Genomic DNA, 21,423 nt, shown 5'->3' on the forward strand with positions numbered 1-21,423 from the left:
CTTTCATGCCGCTTTTCAATTTGAGAATGACGGTCCTGGTGGTTGAGGTCTTCGTTGCCATGCCTTCGACGCGCCATCGCTCCCGGCTCACCTCCTCCACCTTGCCGAAAGCCGCGAATGCCGTCCGAACGTCCTCGTCGGCAACGCCGTACAGCAGCCAGTGAAGCCTTAGCTTCACCTGCTGATCCTGCGGGTAAACGATGACGCATCGTCGTCCCTTAACTTGACATTCCGTAAGGTCCAGCATCCTTCTTGTGGCAGTCGCATCGTTGAAGGTCACTGCCCAGACGTGGTTGATCTGGTACGCCCCTATGCATACCACATCAGGCAGCAGGCCCGTCGGCAGAAGGAGGTCCCTGAAATCTTCCACCTTGTACGGTCTCGCACGTACATCACCGTGCAAAAAGACGGTATTAATGACTACTTGACCTTTAGGCAGTTGCGGCAAAATAAAGGCATAATCCTTATCGTCGTTTAGCCTGGTTCCGCGGCCAGAAGTGGCCGCTGTCGCTGCTCCACTGGAGCCCATGATTCTGCTGACCGCTCAGCTCGGCTGCCGGAAGCAGAATGGCCACAGGCCCGCATTGGGGAATACACGCTCCCGGAGTGCATCTTATGCTGTCATACTCGCCCAGGAAAAAAAATAGGAAACCGAAATACGAGCCTGCCAGGATTCGAACCTGGAATCTTCTGATCCGTAGTCAGACGCGTTATCCGTTGCGCCACAGGCCCGCATGGGGGAATACACGCTCCCGGAGTGCATCCTATGCTGTCATACTCGCCCAGGAAAAAAAATAGGAAACCGAAATACGAGCCTGCCAGGATTCGAACCTGGAATCTTCTGATCCGTAGTCAGACGCGTTATCCGTTGCGCCACAGGCCTTTTTTTTTTTTTTTTTTTTTTGCCGGTAATCAGCAGTACATCGGAAGGACAACATAAGGAATATATATACACAGACAGATGAACTTCTCATCCGTTAACAAAAATTAATAGGTAAAAGCCGCCTGTTATATGTGAGCTGGCGTTGTTTAAAATTCTTTAAGATTAGCCAGGGGTTCTATCCTGGCCATCCAAGGCGGTGGGCACTCATGTGTAGCAAGCACATCAAGAAAACGTGTTATTTGTTCTCGAAAGAAAACACTGGCTGGTCTCGCATCGGGATCGCAATAGAAGCCAGCCATGCGGGCTCGCCATATACAGTAGAGGCCAGTTAACATTATCTGATCGAAAGGTGTTCCGTCCTCGTCATCTATCGGTAGATACCTTATGCCATGTGGATCAAGAGGAAATTCTTTCTTTATTGTTCGCTGTAGAACATCCCAAAAGAAAACCCCCGCCCAACAGTGTAAAAAAACATGGTCTATTGTTTCTGGTTGTTTGCATATGAAGCAATCTGAGCCCCATGGCATGTAAAAGCCCCTTTCTTCTAAAAACGTTGCAACTGATAGTGTTCCTGTGTGTAGCTTGAAAAAGAAAGTTTTCATACCAGGCGGTACCTGCATTTTTTTAACACGTTTGAAAACATTCTGGCCTGGGCCTCGACTGTACATAGTTCGGTACCGAGGTGGCGGAAAAAGGCTGTCCAATAGATCATTGCGCAGCCTTTTTTTTGTGACCGTAAACAAATATTCTTTGGAAAACCGTACAGCAAGGAAACGAACAATCAGCACAATTTCCTTATAGAATCCGAACACTGCCACCGGTACACTTTCAGAGCTTATAATAAACTCGGGTAACAAATGCGCAAGTCTAACTTTGCAAACCGATTGAAGAAATGAATTATCATTGTTCCTGAAGAAAAAGAACCGTCCGACTAATTGCCTCACAAACAGGTGGGCCAGCCCTAGCCCTCCATCTTTCACCCGTCTGAAAAGATTGTTGCGGCTGCATCTCTCCCATCCAGAACCCCACACAAACACGGCAAAAACTCTGTGCAATTTTTGTACATTGGCTCTGTTACAAAAAATGAATTGCATAACGTACCATAGCTTAGCTACGAAAAACAAGTTGCACACTGTAGCCCTGGCAAATACTGAAAGGGGTTTGGCTCTCCACGCCTCAGCCTTCTCTTTAACCCTTTTAAGCTCGCACTGCCAGTATTCGTCGCTCTGTTTATAAGCTTCAAGTGGTACACCCAGGTATTTTACTGGCGTTGTCGACCACGTGACATTCGCAAAGATAGCGGGGGTCTTAGGCCACTCCCCATGCCAAATACCGTGGCACTTGTTCCAGTTTACTCTACTTCCAGTGATTTCGCTAAATTTTTTAACAACATTTATCGTTTGCAACACGCTCTCCTTGTCATTGCAACACACGGCTACGTCATCAGCATAGGCCAGAAGTTTAACTTCTGATGCTTGCATTGTAAACCCATGAATACATTTGTTCTCAATCACTGCCAAACACAGAGTTTCTAGATAAATACAGAACAGGAGTGGGCTGGCTGGGCAGCCCTGACGCACGGAACGTTGAATGCTGATGGGGGCCCCCAGTGACTTGTTAATTATAAGCTTAGTACTTCCGTTCCGGTACGCCATGGCCACCCCGTCAGTAATTATGGACCCGACATTTATATGTTTTAGAATGGCAAATAAAATAACATGAGCAACACAGTCAAAAGCTTTCTCCAAATCAAGTTGGAGAATAGCAACTCGCGACCTTAAGGCATCACAACATTCCAGAATTGATCTCATTATGTGTATGTTTGTGCTAATAGTACGTCCCTTGAGGCCGCATGTTTGGTGACTACCTACTATGGTTTCCATTACTGATCGTAACCTGCAAGCGATGATCTTCATGAATACTTTGTAATCATTGTTGGTAAGTGATATTGGTCTGTACGACGTTACATATTTTAGTTTCGTAGGCTCGTCGGTCTTAGGGATGAGCACGGTGTGTGCTTCCCCGAAAGAATATGGCAATGCGTTTACTTCATACGCTTCGTTAAAGACGTCAGCGAGAAGAGGCGACAAGTCTGATTTAAACTGTTTATAAAAAGCGGCGCAAAGGCCATCCGGACCCGGCGATTTTCCAGTTCTTAAATCATCAATTGCCTTTTCCACTTCACGTGCTGATATCGGTGCCTCTAGTCTGTTCTTCGTGTCGTCGTTGAGTTGCGGCATGCGTCCCAAAAACGTGGCTCTAAAGGCATCTACGTCAACAGGACTCGATGCAAAAAGCCGTTGAAAGTGCTGGAAAAACACTTGCGCTATGTCCTCACAGTCGGTTATTTCGTGATCATCTACTTCAAGTACATCTACGTGGTTACGCCGTGCGTGCCTCTTTTCAAGACCGAGCGCACGTTTAGTTGGAGCCTCATCTGCTGTCAAAGCCTCTGCCCTTGCGCGTATAATCGCTCCCCGATATCGCTCTTCATCGCATATCTCCAATTTCGATTTGATGCTACGCAAATAGTCTTTGTATGCGCCCGGTTGGCTGCACTCTAAGGCCGTTAACTTTTCGAACACCACCCTTAGTTCTTTCTCTTTAACTCTTTCTTCGTACTTTATTTTGCAGGAGCGATCGATGGCGGCTAGTTTAATTTGTTGTTTAAAATTTTCCCACTTTTCGGTGACTCGCAACACATTATTTCCCACTTCTTTCAAATATTCCTGTACTTTGCTTAGAAAAAGCTCGTCAGTTAACAATTTGGAATTCATTTTCCACAACTCCCACGTGAAAGTGTGGTGTTTTGCTTTGCGTCCAACATACATCTTGACCAAACAGTGATCAGTGAATGAAAGAGGCGTGACACCGTAGCTGTTACACAGGGGTATTACGTCTAGTGACACGTACATTCTGTCTAGACGCGCGTGACTATTGCCCTGGAAGTGTGTGTAATGAACCTCGCGTGTTCCAACCAGACAGTTAGCCACGTCGTCTAGGTCGAAATCGGTTAATAATTCAGCGAGGACATGGCAGCTTTTGTCATTTGTTCTTCGGCCTGTTCTGTCCCGATCTCGGAGTACACAATTAAAATCTCCCAGAATTATCATTTTTTTGTTCATGCAAATGTGCGTCCTTAAGGATGAAAAAAACAGAGTGCGCTCTTCACAAACATTAGGTGCATAAACACACACAACACGCCACGAATCATTACCAACATTAAAGTCAACGTACACTAACCTGCCTGAAGGGCATGAAAAATAATTTTCGATAGATAAGCCGGGAAGTTTCCTAATAAATAAAATAACACCCGCCGACGCACCTTTAGCATGGCTCACTACCGCGTAGTATAAAGACGTAAACCTTAGCACCATGCCCCGGGTCTCCTCCTCCCCTTCAACCTTTGTCTCTTGCACGGCCAGAACGTCGAGGTCTTGGTCCACCATCATCCGGTACACTTGGCTTTGTTTACGCTTGGCGGCCAGACCTCTTACGTTTAGCGTGCCTAAGCTAAGCGTTGGGTTGGTTGCCATTGCTAATACGAGAAAGTTAGAGAGGCCCGGAGCACTGTGCTCACCACAACGTCTAGCCAGCGGCTAGACGCCTCCGGGACAGTCCGGTGGTCTCGTGTGGTCCGCGGACGGCTGTGGCTTGTCGCCGGCTTTCCTATCCCGATGAATGTTTGGAGAGGGCTTGAAGCTGCTCCTTCTCGTCAAAGTTGTCTTTGCAGGTGGCCCGTCGGCATGGTTCTTTGCAGCTGTTTTCCCATCGGTAGCGTCTAGCGGCCTCTTAAAGGTAGCGTTGCCGTTCGTATCCGTAGGGTCGCTGGTTGGGGGCGGATCCCCACCTTCTGTCTCGCATGCGGCTTCATCAACTACAAGGCAGTTTTCCTTGCTTTTCGCCCGCTTTTCTGCAGGACCCGTTGTCGTCCCATCTTTCTTTTCGAGGGTAACAAATACATCTGTATCTTTCGCTGCCTTCGATGTCGCCTCTGCATTGCTGGCGCTCTCCTTGTCACCAGCCCCCTTGGCAGCGTCCTCGGCTTCAGCAGCATCCATCCTCATCTGCGCGACGACCTCGTTCGCTGGTGGCCCCACAGCTGCAGCGTACGTGCGCACACACTGATCTTCAGAGTGTCCAAAGCTGCGACACCGAGCGCAACGCGGTACCTTGCACTCGCGACGGACGTGTCCGACACCCTTGCATCGTAGGCACTGCATCGGCCATCCAGGCGCTACGACAAGGGCCAGTTCACCGGCAACTCGGATTTGGTGCGGGAGGTCATCGACTTTCATCCCGCTCTTCAACTTCAACAGAACGGTCCGCGACGTTGAGTCCTTGTCGCCTACGCCTCTGACACGCCATCGTTCTCTCGTCACTTCCACGACCTTGCCAAAGGCCGCTAGCGCTGCCTTTATATCGTCGTCCGCCACCTAATAAAGCAGCCAATGAAGGCGGAGGCGTACCTGTTGGTCTTGAGGGTCGACGATAACGCAACGACGCCCCTTCACGTTGAGCTCTTTCAACGCCAGCATCCTTTTCGTTGCCTCGTCACTCGAGAAGGTGACTGCCCATACGTGATTGATCTGGTAGGCTCCAAGGGCCATGACCTCCTGCAGCAGTCCAGTCGGGATGAGTGCATCTCGGAAGTCTTCGACCCTATAGGGCCTCGCTCGCACGTCGCCATGCAAAAACACGGTGTTTTTCACGACAGGTCCCTTGGGCAGTGGTGGCAAAATAAACTGGTAGCTCGCTTCCTCGTCATCGTCCATAAGCCTGTTACCGCGGCCAGTGGCCGCAAAAGCCGCTCCTTCGGAGCCCATGATCCACACGTCCGTACAGCTCGGCTGCCGGAAGTAGAATCATTGCGCCACAGGCCCGCATGGGGGAATACACGCTCCCGGAGTGCATCCTATGCTGTCATACTCGCCCAGGAAAAAAAATAGGAAACCGAAATACGAGCCTGCCAGGATTCGAACCTGGAATCTTCTGATCCGTAGTCAGACGCGTTATCCGTTGCGCCACAGGCCCGAATGGGGGAATACACGCTCCCGGAATGCATCCTATGCTGTCATACTCGCCCAGGAAAAAAAAAATAGGAAACCGAAATACGAGCCTGCCAGGATTCGGACCTGGAGTCTTCTGATCCGTAGTCAGACGCGTTATCCGTTGCGCCACAGGCCCGAATGGGGGAATACACGCTCCCGGAGTGCATCCTATGCTGTCATACTCGCCCAGGAAAAAAATAGGAAACCGAAATACGAGCCTGCCAGGATTCGAACCTGGAGTCTTCTGATCCGTAGTCAGACGCGTTATCCGTTGCGCCACAGGCCCGAATGGGGGAATACACGCTGCCGGAGTGCATCCTATGCTGTCATACTCGCCCAGGAAAAAAATAGGAAACCGAAATACGAGCCTGCCAGGATTCGAACCTGGAATCTTCTGATCCGTAGTCAGACGCGTTATCCGTTGCGCCACAGGCCCGAATGGGGGAATACACGCTCCCGGAGTGCATCCTATGCTGTCATACTCGCCCAGGAAAAAAATAGGAAACCGAAATACGAGCCTGCCAGGATTCGAACCTGGAGTCTTCTGATCCGTAGTCAGACGCGTTATCCGTTGCGCCACAGGCCCGAATGGGGGAATACACGCTGCCGGAGTGCATCCTATGCTGTCATACTCGTCCAGGAAAAAAATAGGAAACCGAAATACGAGCTTGCCAGGATTCGAACCTGGAATCTTCTGATCCGTAGTCAGACGCGTTATCCGTTGCGCCACAGACCCGAATAGGGGAATACACGCTCCCGGAGTGCATCCTATGCTGTCATACTCGCCCAGGAAAAAAAATAGGAAACCGAAATACGAGCCTGCCAGGATTCGAACCTGGAATCTTCTGATCCGTAGTCAGACGCGTTATCCGTTGCGCCACAGGCCCGAATGGGGGAATAAACGCTCCCGGAGTGCATCCTATGCTGTCATACTCGCCCAGGAAAAAAATAGGAAACCGAAATACGAGCCTGCCAGGATTCGAACCTGGAATCTTCTGATCCGTAGTCAGACGCGTTATCCGTTGCGCCACAGGCCCGAATGGGGGAACACACGCTGCCGGAGTGCATCCTATGCTGTCATACTCGCCCAGGAAAAAAAAAATAGGAAACCGAAATACGAGCCTGCCAGGATTCGAACCTGGAATCTTCTGATCCGTAGCCAGACGCGTTATCCGTTGCGCCGCAGGCCTGAATGGGGGAATACACGCTCCCGGAGTGTATCCTATGCTGTCATACTCGCCCAGGAAAAAAAATAGGAAACCGAAATACGAGCCTGCCAGGATTCGAACCTGGAATCTTCTGATCCGTAGTCAGACGCGTTATCCGTTGCGCCGCAGGCCCGAATGGGGGAATACACGCTGCCGGAGCGCATCCTATGCTGTCATACTCGTCCAGGAAAAATATAGGAAACCGAAATACGAGCTTGCCAGGATTCGAACCTGGAATCTTCTGATCCGTAGTCAGACGCGTTATCCGTTGCGCCACAGGCCCGAATGGGGGAATACACGCTGCCGGAGTGCATCCTATGCTGTCATACTCGCCCAGGAAAAAAAATAGGAAACCGAAATACGAGCCTGCCAGGATTCGAACCTGGAATCTTCTGATCCGTAGTCAAACGCGTTAGCCGTTGCGCCACTGCCCCCCCCCCCTTTTTTTTTTTTTCTTTATTGCCTGTTTGCAGCACAAACCAAGAACACATTCAAATGCTAAAACATGTCAACTACACTTTGGCTAACATTATATATTAATATCGCTTCAGCTTGATCAGTTCAAGAATAGCCACCCACTCGGGAGGCTCACTCTGTGCACGATATATTTCCCGAATATACGCGACACTTTCGATGAAGTTTATTCTCGCCGTACGGGTATCGACATCAGAGTGTCGCACTGCCATTCTCGTTTTCCACAGACTGTGGAGGCCAAGGAGCATAAACATATCGTACGGAACTCCTCCTTCGTTATCGGTTGGCAAATATCGAATACCCAGAGATCAGTGGCGTAGCCAGAAATTTCATTCGGGGGGGGCTCAAGTTGCAGCTCGGCCTCCTCCGTATTAGGAAGCATTAGCTCGAGTGCTCCTATCTAAATACATGTAAAAGGAAAATTCGTTTTTCTCGGCAACCACTGCACCAAATTTGACGAGGTTTGTTGCATTTAAAAGAAAAACTAAACATCTAGTGATTGTTGGTTTGTAATTTTTGAATTAGGTTGTTAATATTTTATTAAAAATTGGCAAAATCGAAAATTTTCAAAAAACGAAACTATCAAGTTTACAACTCTCTAACTCAACAACAAAAAGGGGTAATACAATTCTGTAAATTTCATCTAATAGTACATCTAAAGCGGGCAAAATTGATATGTTACACATGAATATAAAAAAACAATAATATGGCAATGCAGCTTTTGCAGAACCCTTGTACCCAACGTAACAAATTTACGTAAAATGCAAAAAGACAAAGCGAATTTGTCCGTATGAATGATCTCATGGATGCCGTTTACAGAACCGCGATATCGGTTCTTGATGCAGAGCTGTGAATTTGTAAACTTCTTGCTTCTATTTTTCTCAAACGGTCGTATATGTGAAAATCTTTTCACAAAATTCAGGCCCTAACTCGAAATTCCGCTTCCAACAGTCGCTAGAAATTAACTTTCTCTCTCAAATGCAACAAATTTGATTAAAATCTGTCCAGGGGCTATCTCAGAAAAATGTTTTTGCGTTTTTCATGTATTTGAATAGGCCGCGTCGGAGTTGGGTTCGAGCTAAAGCTTCCTCTTAAGAGGAACAGCTCGGGTGCTCATATCTAAATACATATAAAAGGGGAATTCCTTTTTCTCGGCAACCACTGCACCAAATTGGACGAGGTTTGTTGCATTTAAAAGAAAAACTTAAATTCTAGTGACGGCTGGTTTCGAGTCTTTCATTTAGGTTGTCAATTTTTTTTTGAAAATTGGCCAAAATTGCACATTTTTCGCGAACGAAACTATGAAGTTTAAAACTCTAACTCAACAATGAAAAATGATATCACAATTCTGTGAATAGCACCTAATAGTACATCTACAGCGGACAAAATTGATTTGTTACACTTGAATTTCAAAAAAGATAAGTAATATGGAAATGCGGCTTTTGCAGAACACTTGTACACCACGTAACCAATTCATCTAACATACAAATTGACATACCAAATTTGTCCGCTTTGACTGTTATAATATATGCCGTTTACAGAGCCGCGATATCTGTTCTTGATGCAGAGCTATTAGTTTGTAAACGTCGTGCTGCTATTTTTTTTTTCGAACTTTCGATTTTTTCAACCTATTTTAAACAAGATTCAGGCCCTAAATCGAAATTCCGCTTCCAAGAGACACTAGTGTTTAACTTTCTCAAATGCAACAAATTTAATTAAAAGCGATCCAGGTCTCAGAAAAGTGTTTCTGCGTTTTTCGTTTATTTGAATAGGCCGCGTCGGAGTTGGGCCCGAGCTAAAGCTTCCTCTTAAACAATTTGTCAAGGGATCAAATACCTGAATAACTGCACTGCCACTGCAAAGATGCTGCAAACGAATTCTTAAACGCTACGCAATGTAAAAAAAGTAAAATTGTATTTTTTCATAAACGAATATACTCGTATGTGCCATGTGCCAAATATTAAGCCCGAAATAACTGATATCAATGCTTCCATGTTTTTTGTCTATTTAATAAGTAAAGGAAATATCACACGAACTTTAGAACTAGATCAGTTCGAAACCAGCAAGGCAGTGCATGTAGCTGATATGAAAAAAGTAAAGGCCATGAAATGAACAAGTTGAGGACAAATATGTTAATGAAACTGTCGTTCTAGAACCACGTGTTTACATTCTTGTACATATGCAACGACCAGTGAAAAATCTCAATGACATTGTCATTTTTCCAATGTATTACGCAGAAGTAGCTGTCACCGGTCGAGTATCGTGAGTAATTGCACCGAAATTATAGTCGCAACAGAGAGCATGTATAAAAAGCAGGACTTCTGCAAAATATACGATGGCGAGCCAAATGAAAGTGAGCCAATGCGAATATACGACAAGCGTGGTACTTCATTTAAAAGTAGTCTCCATGAGCATTAGGCAATTGTCCCATTGACTAACGAGTCTCGTGATTCCCGTCTCACAAAACGTCTTGGGTTGCTGCTTCAAAAAGTCTGCAACCGACTCTTTCACGTCATCGTCCGACACGAATCTAGTTCCCTTTAGCTGTTTTTTCGGTTGGGCCATAATGTGGAAGTCGCAAGGCGACAGGTCTGAGCTGTATGGCGGATGCTGCAGCGTTTCCCACTTGAACTTTGCCAGTTTTCTATTAACCATATCAGCGACGTGGGGACGGCCATTGTCGAGGAGCAAGATGACCCCCTTCGTCAATTTTCCACGTTGTTTGTTCTTGATTGCGACACGCAGCCGTCCCGGCGTTTCACAATGTCGGAAACAATTGACAGCCTCTCAAGATTTAGCAAATTCTATCAGTAATGGTCCCTGACGATCGAAAAAAAAAAGTCAACACCTTCCCAGCGGAAATGACGGCCTTTGCTCTCTTTGGGCGTGGTGAATTCGAATGTTTCCACTGTAAGTTTTGCCGTCGTGTTTCAGGCTCGTAGTAGTGGCACCGTGATTCGTCCCCAATCACAATTTCAGACAAGAAGTCACCGTCATTGTGTTGCGGGATCAGATGAGTCAAGGCAGCGCCGAACTGCTCCACCTTGTAGTGGTGGTTCAAAATCTTGGGCATCCATTGCGCACACAAGAGCCGATAATCGCGACGCTCATTAATCACGTGACTCCCGGTACATGGGCCTTGGCGCGAAATCCAGCCTGAGTTCGCAATCTTCGCTGTGAAATGTCTTTTAGAGCGTGAAAAAGACATTCTAGACAAAATCCAGAATGATTTTCGGCGCTGGGGGTTGCTTTCGTTGGCGGTGCATAGACAGCATGAAAAAATTTCGGGGGGGGCTGAAGCCCCATAAGCCCCCCCCCTGGCTACGCCCCTGCCAGAGATGTAATCGGTAGTTCTTTAAGTGTACGTTGTAAGACATCCCAATGAAATATTGGATCCCAGCAATCGATGAAAACGTGTTCAATGGTCTCTGGCTTTTTACAAAGTAAGCAGTTTACTGTCCATGGCACATATATTCCTTTTTCGTCTAACCATGTTTTTACGGGTAGCGTGTTTGTGTGTAGCTTAAAGAAAAACGTTTTTTGAGAGGGTCTAACTGGCATTTTTTTCACCCGTTTCAGTACATCATCTCCTTGGCCTCCCCAGTTTACAGACCTGCACAATGGTATTGGCAACATTGTGTCAACTAAATCTTTATACAGTGTTTTTCTTGTCACAGAGCACAGATATTCCATGGAAAACCGCACACGTAACATACGAAGTGAATCAACCACTTCGCGCAGATATCCCCTAATACTTCCTCCCTTCACATCACTGGCCGTTACAACATATTGCGGCAGTGCTTTTCCCAAACGGACTTGAATTACTGTGCGTAGAAAATCATTTCTCTGATCCCGAAAAAAAAAGAAAACGCGACACAATTTGTCTGATAAACAAATGCGACAGGCCTAGCCCACCACTTCGAGCTGAACGAAACAAATTGGTTCTGCTTATCCTCTCCCAACTAGAAGCCCATATGAATACGGCAAGAACACGATGCATTTTTTGCACACTTGAACGACACATTGATAACACTTGCATAATATACCACACTTTCGCTACTAAAAAGAGATTGCACACAGAAGCGCGTCCAAACATTGACAAATCTCGGCCAAGCCAACCCTTTGATTTTTCACTCATTCTATCAGCTTCATCGGACCAGTACTGTGCGGTATCATTATAGTGCTCGAGCGTCACACCCAATACTTAGTTGGCGTTGTTGACCATCGTATGTTTGCCAAGTGAGCTGGTTAATGTACCAATGACCGTGCCATATACCGATGCTCTTTTGCCAATTGATCTGGGATCCAGATTGTTCACAGTACTTCTTTACAAGACGTACAGCTTCAAGAACGCTATCACGATCCTCGCAGAAGACTGCGATGTCATCAGCGTATGCCAGTACCTTGACTTCAGAAAGCTGTAGCCGAAATCCTCGGACGTTTTCATTGCGTATCACTGCTAAACAGAAAGGCTCGAGGTACAATGCAAAAAGCGATGGACTTAGTGGACACCCTTGTCTAAGGGAAGATCTTAGTGACAGCTTCTCGCTGAGGGACTTATTAATTATAATCTATGTCGTGCATTGGTCGTAGGTCATTTTGACGCTATCTAAGATTACTTTCCCTACGTTAACATATTCCAAAACAAGAAGAAGATCATCGTGGGACACACGGTCGAAGGCTTTCGCCAGGTCGAGTTGCAACAAAGCAACGCGTCTAGCGAAAACGTCGCAACACTCTAGAACGCTTTGCGCTACGTGGCTGTTTGTAGTAATAGTGCGGCCTTTTATGCCGCAAGTTTGATGCGGACCGACAAGATTTGTAATGACTGTTTGAAGTCTCTTTGCCAATACCTTCATGAGTATTTTATAATCGGTATTTCTAAGGCTAATTGGCCTGTATGTCCCAACCGATAAAAGCGCCTTGTGGTCATCTGTTTTCGGTATTAAAACCATGTGTGCACTTCTGAAAGAAGGTGACAGTCGCTTATATTTATGTGCCTCAGAGTATACATGCTCCAACACTTGAGCAAGCCCAGGTGCAAATGCCTTATAAAAGGCGGCTCCTAAGCCATCGGGACCCGGTGATTTGCCTGCAGGAAGTTCTTCGATCGCGTGATCTATTTCTCGGACGCTTATCGGTTACTCGAGACTGGCTTTTACGTCGTCATCAACGCGCGGCATAAAATTCACGAAACTTGCTTCAAATTCAGCTCCCACGTGGATTGGGACGCCGAACAACTTGCGGTAGTGTTCGGTAAAGGCCTGTTCAATCATATTCGAGTCGGAAGTAACCTCATCCCGATAATTAATCTGTCTTATTTCATTTTTCCTTGCGTGCCTCTTTTCATCGGCAATGGCGCGTTTGTTCGGCGTTCCATCAACCCACAGTCTTTCCGTCCGTGCCCGAATAACTGCTGCTCTATATTTTTCCGTGTCAATAGCTTCCATCGCGCTTTTAACTGTTCTGATTTCATCACAAAATTTTCCAGGTTCCGCACTGTCCATAAAAATCAGAAAATTTAGTTCCTTCTGGAGCTCATTTTCTTTCATTTTTTCATTGTGTCTTCTAACAGTTCTTACTTCAATTGCAACCATTTTCACGCGAACCTTAAAGTCTTCCCATACTTCTGCCCAAGGTACACTCTCATTACTCAAAATGTTTTTAATTTCGTGCTTTACATCGTTTATAAATTTGTCATCACTTAGGTGTTTTTCGTTAAATTTCCAAAGTGCCCAATCGAACCGCGGCTTTTTTGGCTTGGCACCGAGTGCAAACCACACTATACTGTGATCGCTAAATGACACCGGCTTCACGACATAGTTATCGCATAGAGGCACAAGATCTAACGAGATGTAAGCTCTGTCAAGTCGTGCTTGGCTATCTCGTTGATAGTGTGTAAATTGCGGCTGCAAAGTACTGGCCAAAAGGCGACCAACGTCTTCTAGGTTGTAGTCATTTACTAAGGTGTTCAATATCACTGCACTCTTGTCCTGCGGGAATTTACGTTTAGCACTATCTTCAGCGTGACACACACAATTAAAGTCACCAAGAAAGATGATGTACTTGTCACAGCGAAGGTACTCTTCTAGATTCGAGAAAGAACGACATCTTTCATTGATATCATTTGGCGCATACACACATATAATCCTCCATTGTGATCCATTAAAACAAAAATTAAGAACAATAAAACGCCCACTTTCGCTCACAGTAACCATATCTTCATTTATACCAATACCCCTTCGAACCAAGACAGCGCATCCACCAGATGTGCCGACAGCGTGACATGTGAATATGTTATAATATGTTCTGAAAGGTGTTACCATTTTGTTTGTTTGCTCCTCGCTTTCAACTTTCGTCTCTTGTATAGCTATAATATCGAGTTCATTTTCAACGCATAGTCGGCTGAGCTGGTACTGCCTCCGTCTTGAAGCGAGGCCGCGTACATTAATAGTAGCAACTCGTATTCCCCTCTTCAAATCCATTGTTAATAAGCGGGAAAGGTAGGCATAAAAGAAAAACGTATATAATCACACGTAGCACTTCTAGGTATACTTATAGTTGCGTCTACAAGTGCTAACGGACAGAGCAGCTGTTTCGCGACACATTGAAGTGTAGTCCACAAAATACCTTGCTTGAGCAGCAGCTGACCTCCCCGACCCTTCGGTAGCGTTGGGCTCTCGCAAGCTCGCGTCTGAGTGCCTTTGCAGGCACAAGTCCCTACGGCTTCTTTGGCGTCGGCGCCGCATGTCTTTTGTCCGGCGGGATATTCGGCGTCGGCCGTAATGACGGCCGGCGCGTTACTACCGACTTTGGCGGCGGTTCCTCGCTGTTCGGTTTGCCAGTTTTCCCGCCGTCGCTTGATTCTTCGTGTGTTCGCTTCCCGACCGCCACACTAGCATTGGTAACGTCCATCGCTTCGTTGTCAGCTGATGCCATAGTCGAGACGGCAGGCGTTTCTTTGGCCGCGATGTCTTGCTTATGAACGTCGACGGCCGAGTCCTTGCTCACAGGTCGCGTAGGCGTTCCTGGCACACCCACCGCTGCGGCAGTCGTTTGCCCCTGCGGTTTCGGTGGTTGTGTCGCTACGACCTTCGCCTCGTTGGCGCTCCCGGCAGAGGCTTCCTCGGCATCCACTTCATCCATAAGAAGTTCAGCGCTTTCATCCGCAGCCGTCGGCCCCGTCACGTTTGCGTATGTCCTCACGCACTGCGACTCGTCATGGCCATGACGATGACAAAGTGCGCAGCGCGGGACGCGGCAGTCGCGCCGGATGTGCCCTGTGTTGCGGCAACGAAGGCAGAGCGGTGCTCTTCCAGGAAAAACCACGAGAGCTTCACCAGCTATCTGTAACAGATGAGGCACGTCGTCCGCCCCCAAGCCCTTCCTCGGCATCAGGGTGACCAGGCGCGTTGACGAACCTTTATGCTGAAGGCCATGCACCCGCCACCGCTTTCTTGCCACATCCGTTACTCGGCCGTAAGGCGCCAGGGCTTCACGAATGTCCTCGTCCGGCACGTTGTGTAACATCCAGTGTAGCTTGAGGTGCATTGCTTGATTTCCAGGGTCGACGACGATGCATGGTCTGTCCTTCACCTTCAAGTCCTTTGCCCGCAGCAGTTCTTTCACTCCGTCACTACTTTTGAAAGTCACGGCCCACACATGACTCATTCGATACGCCCCTAGGGCGACAACGTCAGACAGCAACTTCATGCTCGACAGCATGTCACGGAAGTTTTCCGCCCGGTATGGCCTTGCACGCATATCAGCATGCAAAAATAAAGTATTCGTAACAAGTCGCCCTGTTGGTAGTTGAGGCAGTAGCACCTGATAATCAGGATCCTCGTTGACAAAAAACCTAGAACCGCGGCCCTGCTGGGCCGCTGATGCCGCTACGACGGAGCTCATGATAGCCACGTCCGTACACTACAGTGGCCGGAAGTGGAATCCTTGCGCCACAGGCCCGAATGGGGGAATACACGCTCCCGGAGTGCATCCTATGCTGTCATACTCGCCCAGAAAAAAAATAGGAAACCGAAATACGAGCCTGCCAGGATTCGAACCTGGAGTCTTCTGATCCGTAGTCAGACGCGTTATCCGTTGCGCCACAGGCCCGAATGGGGGAGTACACGCTCCCGGAGTGCATCCTATGCTGTCATACTCGCCCAGAAAAAAAATAGGAAACCGAAATACGAGCCTGCCAGGATTCGAACCTGGAGTCTTCTGATCCGTAGTCAGACGCGTTATCCGTTGCGCCACAGGCCCGAATGGGGGAATACACGCTCCCGGAGTGCATCCTATGCTGTCATACTCGCCCAGAAAAAAAATAGGAAACCGAAATACGAGCCTGCCAGGATTCGAACCTGGAGTCTTCTGATCCGTAGTCAGACGCGTTATCCGTTGCGCCACAGGCCCGAATGGGGGAATACACGCTCCCGGAGTGCATCCTATGCTGTCATACTCGCCCAGAAAAAAAATAGGAAACCGAAATACGAGCCTGCCAGGATTCGAACCTGGAGTCTTCTGATCCGTAGTCAGACGCGTTATCCGTTGCGCCACAGGCCCGAATGGGGGAATACACGCTCCCGGAGTGCATCCTATGCTGTCATACTCGCCCAGAAAAAAAAATAGGAAACCGAAATACGAGCCTGCCAGGATTCGAACCTGGAATCTTCTGATCCGTAGTCAGACGCGTTATCCGTTGCGCCACAGGCCCTTTTTTTTTTTTTTTTTTTTTTTTCTTTATTGCCGGTAGTTTCAGCAAGCTAACACAAAGGGCATCATTTCTTGAAATAAGGTAAGTGATACATAAACATACACAAACACACATTCAACTTTGCGCGCATGCATATTGTGCGGTCAGTCACATTGTGGCTGGCCATGTCCAGTTTAAAATTCCTTTAATGTGGCGAGGGGCTCAATCCTCGCCAGCCAATCCGGAGGACATTCTTGTTGTTTAATTACATCAATGAACTTGGAAATATCGTCCCGGAAGAGCAGCCGCGCAGGCCGGCTGTCAGGCTCACAAAAGAAACCGGCCTTTCGAGCCCTCCATAAACAGTGGAGGCCCATTAGCATAATTAAGTCCAAAGGCAAGCCGTCCTCATTTTCTACTGTCAGAAATCTAATACCTAATGGACTTAAAGGCAATTCTTTCTGTAGTGTTCTTTGAAGAACGTCCCAAAAGAAAACCCCTGCCCAACAATGCAAAAAAACATGGTCAATTGTTTCTAATTGTTTACATATAAGGCAATTTGCTCCCCATGGTAAATAAAAACCCTTCTCTTGTAAAAAGGCCCGTACCGGCAAAGTTCCGGTATGCAACTTAAAGAAAAAGGATTTAGTGCTTGGCTGCACCTGCATTTTCTTAACACGCTTTAACACGTCGTTTCCTTGTCCTCCACTGTTTATGGCTCTGTACATCGGAACCGGCATAATTATGTCAACTACATCCCTGTACAATTTTTTCCGCGACACCGAAAAGAGATAATCATTAGAAAAACGTACGGACAGAAAACGGACACTGTCAACGACTTCCCTTAGGTACCCTCGAAGAGCACCAGGCATACTTAAATTGGAGACCACGTACATCGGCAGATGCTTGTTCAGTCGTAACTGGCACATTGTGCGCAGAAAGGGGTCATGCACGTCTCGAAAAAAAGAAAACCGGTTTACTAGCTGCTTCACAAAAAGATGTGACAGGCCTAAGCCCCCGTCCTTGACTCTCCTAAATAAGTTCGTGCGGCTGCACCTCTCCCATTCTGATGCCCAAATGAACACAGCGAAAACTCTATGGAACCTTTGCACATTTAAACGAGAGCAACAGAAAACTTGCATAACGTACCATATTTTGCTTATTAAAAACAAGTTACATACAGTAGCTCTCGCAAACATCGAGAGATGAGCACCTTTCCAATTTGTTGTTTTTTCCTTGAGTCGTTTGGCCTCTTCTAGCCAGTAGTCCTCATTCCGCCGGTAATGTTCGAGCGGAACGCCCAAGTATTTAGCTGGCGCTTTAATCCATCTAATGTTGGCGAACATTTCCGGTGTTGACTGCCATTCACCATGCCAAAAACCGAGACACTTATTCCAATTTGCAAAGCTCCCGGTTGTGTTTCCGAAATGTTTAAGAATGGTTGTTACCTCTGTAATGCTTTCTTTTGTTGTACAGCACACCGCTACATCGTCTGCATATGCCAGGAGTTTCACTTCGGCTTCCATGAGTTTGAAGCCCTTTATGCTACTATTTTGAATGATTGCCAAACAAAAGCTTTCTAGATAGATGGCAAACAAAAGCGGGCTGAGAGGACACCCCTGGCGCACGGAACGCTCTATATTAATGGGGGCCCCCAGTGTCTTAATAATCAGCCGTGTTGAGCAGTTCCGGTACGCCAGAGCTACCCCATCAGCGATGATTGATCCTACATTCACGTGCTCAAGAACTAATAACAAAATTTCGTGTGGGACAAAATCAAAGGCTTTTTCTAAATCTATCTGCAGGATCGCAACGGCATATCGAAAATCGGCACAGCATTCCAAGACGCCTCTCATCGTGTGTACATTTGTCGCAATAGTGCGTCCCTTTATACCACAAGTCTGGTGCGGTCCTACAAGATCCTTAATTATTGACTGTAATCGGCTAGCAAGAACTTTCATTAAAACTTTGTAATCCGTGTTGGTCAATGAAATGGGTCTGTATGCTGTGACTAGCCTCAGCATTGCTTTTTGGTTCGTCTTAGGAATAAGGACGGTATGGGCTTCAGAGAAAGACGGTGGTAATCTGTTGGTAGCAAAAACTTCGTCAAACAACGCTTTCAATAAAGGCACCAACTCGTTCTTAAACGCTTTGTAAAAGGCCGCGCCAAGACCATCCGGGCCTGGCGACTTATTAGGGCTCAGGTTATCTATAACACTTTCTATTTCAGCATGCGTAATGGGTGCTTCTAGAAGTGACTTCGTTTCCGCTGATAGTTGAGGCATACGAGAAAGATAGTTTGCTCTGTATGCCTCGATATCGACTGGCTGGTATGCAAAGAGCCGCTCGTAATGCCGGTGAAAAGCACCTGCGATGCTCTCCCGGTCATTCAGTTCTTGGCCATTCTCTTCAATCACTTCTATTTCGTTTCGCCGCGCATGCGTCTTCTCGATACCTAGCGCCCGTTTCGTGGGCGTTTCACCCACGGCCCATGATTGTGCTCTGGCTCGAACGAGCGCCCCGCGATAGCGGTTCTCCTCGAATTGCTCCAGCTGTTGTTTTATCCTAAGTAGGTCTTCTTTAAAAAGACCTGGCTGTTTGCTTTCCAGCGCAATTAGTTTCCGCAATGTTTCCTTCAGCCCGTTCTCTCTCATTTTTTCACGGTATTTCAAGACGCTGCTTCTTTCGATGGCCTTTATTTTAAAACCTTGTTTTAGTAATTCCCAATCAACACCTATCTGCCTATTACCATCCAGTTTAACCTCGTTTATTGCTTCTGACACAAAACGGACAAAGTGCTCGTCACGTAGTAGCGTTGCGTTGAATTTCCACAGATCCCAGTTAAAACTATTACATCTTTTTTTTTCCCCCACATTGCATTTCACTAGGCAATGGTCCGAGAAAGAGACGGGTAGTACAGTGTAAATGTTACATGCAGGTATGATATGAAGGGACACGTAAATCCTGTCTAGCCGAGCATGGCTAGAGCCCTGAAAATGCGTGTACTGCACTTCGCGTTCCCCTTCTAGACATTCGGCAACGTCGGCAATATCATGCTCGTCTATCAGTTCTTTCAACAATACGGTGCTCTTGTCGTTCGGTCTCTTTTTTGTAGCTCTATCCCTCCCACTCAATACGCAATTGAAATCCCCTAGCAAAACCAGTTGTTTCGTGACATTGAGATGCTTCTTAATTTCCGAAAAGAAAATGGTTCGGTCTTTATCCGCGTTTGGTGCATAAATACAAATGACCCGCCAGTCACGCTCGCCCAACGAAAAATCGCACCACACAATCCTACCCGACACACATGAAAAATAATTTTGTATCACAAGGCTTTGCAATTTTTTAACAAAAATGATGCAGCCAGCAGATGTTCCCACGGCATGGCTAACAAACACAAAATACTTAGACGTGAATCGAAGCACCATGCTTCCGGTTTCCTCCTCTCCGTCAACTTTTGTTTCTTGTACTGCCAACACGTCAATGTCCTGGTCCACCAAGAGTTGATAGACCTGACTCTGCTTTTTCTTGGCAGCCAGTCCTCGCACATTAAGTGTGGCGAAACTAAAAGACAGGTTGGAAGCCATCATTCACTAATATTTTTAAAAGGAAACCCGAAGCATGGTGCTTACCTTTAACGTCTAGCACAACGCTAGACGCCACCGTGCTTGTCCGGTTGCCCGGTGTCGCTTTTTTGCGGCGCCGGATTGTCGTCGACACGCCTCCCTGCCCCGACGTTCGGCACTGGCTTGTAGCCGGAGCGTCTCCCCAGAGGCGCCTTTGCAGGCGGTTCATCCGTCTTGTTTGCCTCATGGCTACCTTTGAGGTCTTCTTTTTCCAGCGGTCGCTTGACGGCCGCGCCAGCAACCGATGTATTGGTGGTGCCGTCAGCTGCCTGGTCCTTGCAGTCGGTCAGCGCGCCCACCACAACTTGCGGAAGGTACTCCCCTTTCTCAACGTCTTTCTCTGCCGTTGCCGGTGTCCTCGGAGATTTATTCGCGAGTTTAGGGGGCCGGTGTGTCTCCTCTGCAGCAGGTGCCACTGTAGTGGGGGTCTCCTGCAGTTTGGCCACGTCTTCCGTACCTCTGGCAGCTTCCTCAGCTTCAGCCACGTCCATGACTTCCTCTGCTGTCTTGTCACCTTCAGGCTGACCCACCGCTGTGGCGTAAGAACGCTCACATTTGGCGTCAACATGCCCGAAACGTCGGCACAGAGAACATCGGGGTACCTTACAGTCGCGGCGTACGTGACCGTTTCCTTTGCAGCGCAAACACTGCATCGGGCGTCCAGGGGCGACGACGAGGGCCAGCTCACCGGCGACCCGGATCTGATGGGGTAGGTCATCCACGGTGACACCGCTCTTGAAGTTCAACAGCACAGTCCTCGTCGTCGAGCCTTTGTCACTGACGCCTTCAACGCGCCAGCGCTCCCGGCTGACCTCCAGCACCTTGCCGAAGGCCGCAAATGCCGTCTTCACATCCTCGTCGTCGACACCGTGGAGTAGCCAGTGCAGCCGCAACTTCACCGTCCGGTCCTGCGGATCGATGATGAGGCAGCGCCGCCCCTTCACCTGAAGCTCCTTGACAGCCTGCAGACGCTTTGTTGCATCAGCGCCACACATGGTGACCGCCCAGACATGGTTTATCTGGTACGCTCCCAGCGCAACGACTTCAGGCAGCAATCCGGTAGGGCGCAGGGCGTCACGAAAATCTTCAACCTTGAAAGGCCTCGCCCGGATGTCGCCGTGTAAAAACACGGTGTTCAACGCGACACGACCCGTAGGCAGCTGCGGCAAAACAATCTGATAGTCGCTATCGTCGTTCTCGTTGAGCCTGTTACCGCGGGACGCGCCCGCCTGAGCCGCTCCATGGGAGCCCATGATTGCACGTCCGTTCGCTGTGGTGGCCGGAAGTGGAATCTTGCGCCACAGGCCCGAATGGGGGAATACACGCTCCCGGAGTGCATCCTATGCTGTCATACTCGCCCAGAAAAAAAATAGGAAACCGAAATACGAGCCTGCCAGGATTCGAACCTGGAGTCTTCTGATCCGTAGTCAGACGCGTTATCCGTTGCGCCACAGGCCCGAATGGGGGAATACACGCTCCCGGAGTG

General features: G+C 47.9%; 18 non-coding genes across 18 annotated transcripts; all 18 read right to left on the reverse strand.

Annotated features, from left to right (window-relative positions):
- Nucleotides 1-659: 659 nt before the first annotated feature.
- Nucleotides 660-732, reverse strand: TRNAR-ACG (transfer RNA arginine (anticodon ACG)). Its single transcript has one exon. It is a non-coding gene; the product is annotated as a tRNA-Arg (tRNA).
- A 78-nt stretch (nucleotides 733-810) lies between these two features.
- Nucleotides 811-883, reverse strand: TRNAR-ACG (transfer RNA arginine (anticodon ACG)). Its single transcript has one exon. It is a non-coding gene; the product is annotated as a tRNA-Arg (tRNA).
- A 4,961-nt stretch (nucleotides 884-5,844) lies between these two features.
- On the reverse strand, nucleotides 5,845-5,917 carry TRNAR-ACG (transfer RNA arginine (anticodon ACG)). Its single transcript has one exon. It is a non-coding gene; the product is annotated as a tRNA-Arg (tRNA).
- An 80-nt stretch (nucleotides 5,918-5,997) lies between these two features.
- TRNAR-ACG (transfer RNA arginine (anticodon ACG)) lies at nucleotides 5,998-6,070 on the reverse strand. The gene has a single exon. It is a non-coding gene; the product is annotated as a tRNA-Arg (tRNA).
- Nucleotides 6,071-6,147: 77 nt separating this feature from the next.
- Nucleotides 6,148-6,220, reverse strand: TRNAR-ACG (transfer RNA arginine (anticodon ACG)). The gene has a single exon. It is a non-coding gene; the product is annotated as a tRNA-Arg (tRNA).
- Nucleotides 6,221-6,297: 77 nt separating this feature from the next.
- TRNAR-ACG (transfer RNA arginine (anticodon ACG)) lies at nucleotides 6,298-6,370 on the reverse strand. The gene has a single exon. It is a non-coding gene; the product is annotated as a tRNA-Arg (tRNA).
- Nucleotides 6,371-6,447: 77 nt separating this feature from the next.
- On the reverse strand, nucleotides 6,448-6,520 carry TRNAR-ACG (transfer RNA arginine (anticodon ACG)). Its single transcript has one exon. It is a non-coding gene; the product is annotated as a tRNA-Arg (tRNA).
- A 77-nt stretch (nucleotides 6,521-6,597) lies between these two features.
- TRNAR-ACG (transfer RNA arginine (anticodon ACG)) lies at nucleotides 6,598-6,670 on the reverse strand. The gene has a single exon. It is a non-coding gene; the product is annotated as a tRNA-Arg (tRNA).
- Nucleotides 6,671-6,748: 78 nt separating this feature from the next.
- TRNAR-ACG (transfer RNA arginine (anticodon ACG)) lies at nucleotides 6,749-6,821 on the reverse strand. The gene has a single exon. It is a non-coding gene; the product is annotated as a tRNA-Arg (tRNA).
- Nucleotides 6,822-6,898: 77 nt separating this feature from the next.
- On the reverse strand, nucleotides 6,899-6,971 carry TRNAR-ACG (transfer RNA arginine (anticodon ACG)). The gene has a single exon. It is a non-coding gene; the product is annotated as a tRNA-Arg (tRNA).
- A 231-nt stretch (nucleotides 6,972-7,202) lies between these two features.
- On the reverse strand, nucleotides 7,203-7,275 carry TRNAR-ACG (transfer RNA arginine (anticodon ACG)). Its single transcript has one exon. It is a non-coding gene; the product is annotated as a tRNA-Arg (tRNA).
- Nucleotides 7,276-7,352: 77 nt separating this feature from the next.
- TRNAR-ACG (transfer RNA arginine (anticodon ACG)) lies at nucleotides 7,353-7,425 on the reverse strand. Its single transcript has one exon. It is a non-coding gene; the product is annotated as a tRNA-Arg (tRNA).
- An 8,233-nt stretch (nucleotides 7,426-15,658) lies between these two features.
- On the reverse strand, nucleotides 15,659-15,731 carry TRNAR-ACG (transfer RNA arginine (anticodon ACG)). Its single transcript has one exon. It is a non-coding gene; the product is annotated as a tRNA-Arg (tRNA).
- Nucleotides 15,732-15,808: 77 nt separating this feature from the next.
- On the reverse strand, nucleotides 15,809-15,881 carry TRNAR-ACG (transfer RNA arginine (anticodon ACG)). The gene has a single exon. It is a non-coding gene; the product is annotated as a tRNA-Arg (tRNA).
- A 77-nt stretch (nucleotides 15,882-15,958) lies between these two features.
- Nucleotides 15,959-16,031, reverse strand: TRNAR-ACG (transfer RNA arginine (anticodon ACG)). Its single transcript has one exon. It is a non-coding gene; the product is annotated as a tRNA-Arg (tRNA).
- A 77-nt stretch (nucleotides 16,032-16,108) lies between these two features.
- TRNAR-ACG (transfer RNA arginine (anticodon ACG)) lies at nucleotides 16,109-16,181 on the reverse strand. Its single transcript has one exon. It is a non-coding gene; the product is annotated as a tRNA-Arg (tRNA).
- Nucleotides 16,182-16,259: 78 nt separating this feature from the next.
- Nucleotides 16,260-16,332, reverse strand: TRNAR-ACG (transfer RNA arginine (anticodon ACG)). Its single transcript has one exon. It is a non-coding gene; the product is annotated as a tRNA-Arg (tRNA).
- A 4,990-nt stretch (nucleotides 16,333-21,322) lies between these two features.
- TRNAR-ACG (transfer RNA arginine (anticodon ACG)) lies at nucleotides 21,323-21,395 on the reverse strand. Its single transcript has one exon. It is a non-coding gene; the product is annotated as a tRNA-Arg (tRNA).
- Between the last annotated feature and the right edge of the window lie 28 nt (nucleotides 21,396-21,423).

The sequence above is a fragment of the Dermacentor andersoni genome, chromosome 7, assembly GCF_023375885.2.
Source record: "Dermacentor andersoni chromosome 7, qqDerAnde1_hic_scaffold, whole genome shotgun sequence".
Lineage (NCBI taxonomy): Eukaryota > Metazoa > Arthropoda > Arachnida > Ixodida > Ixodidae > Dermacentor > Dermacentor andersoni.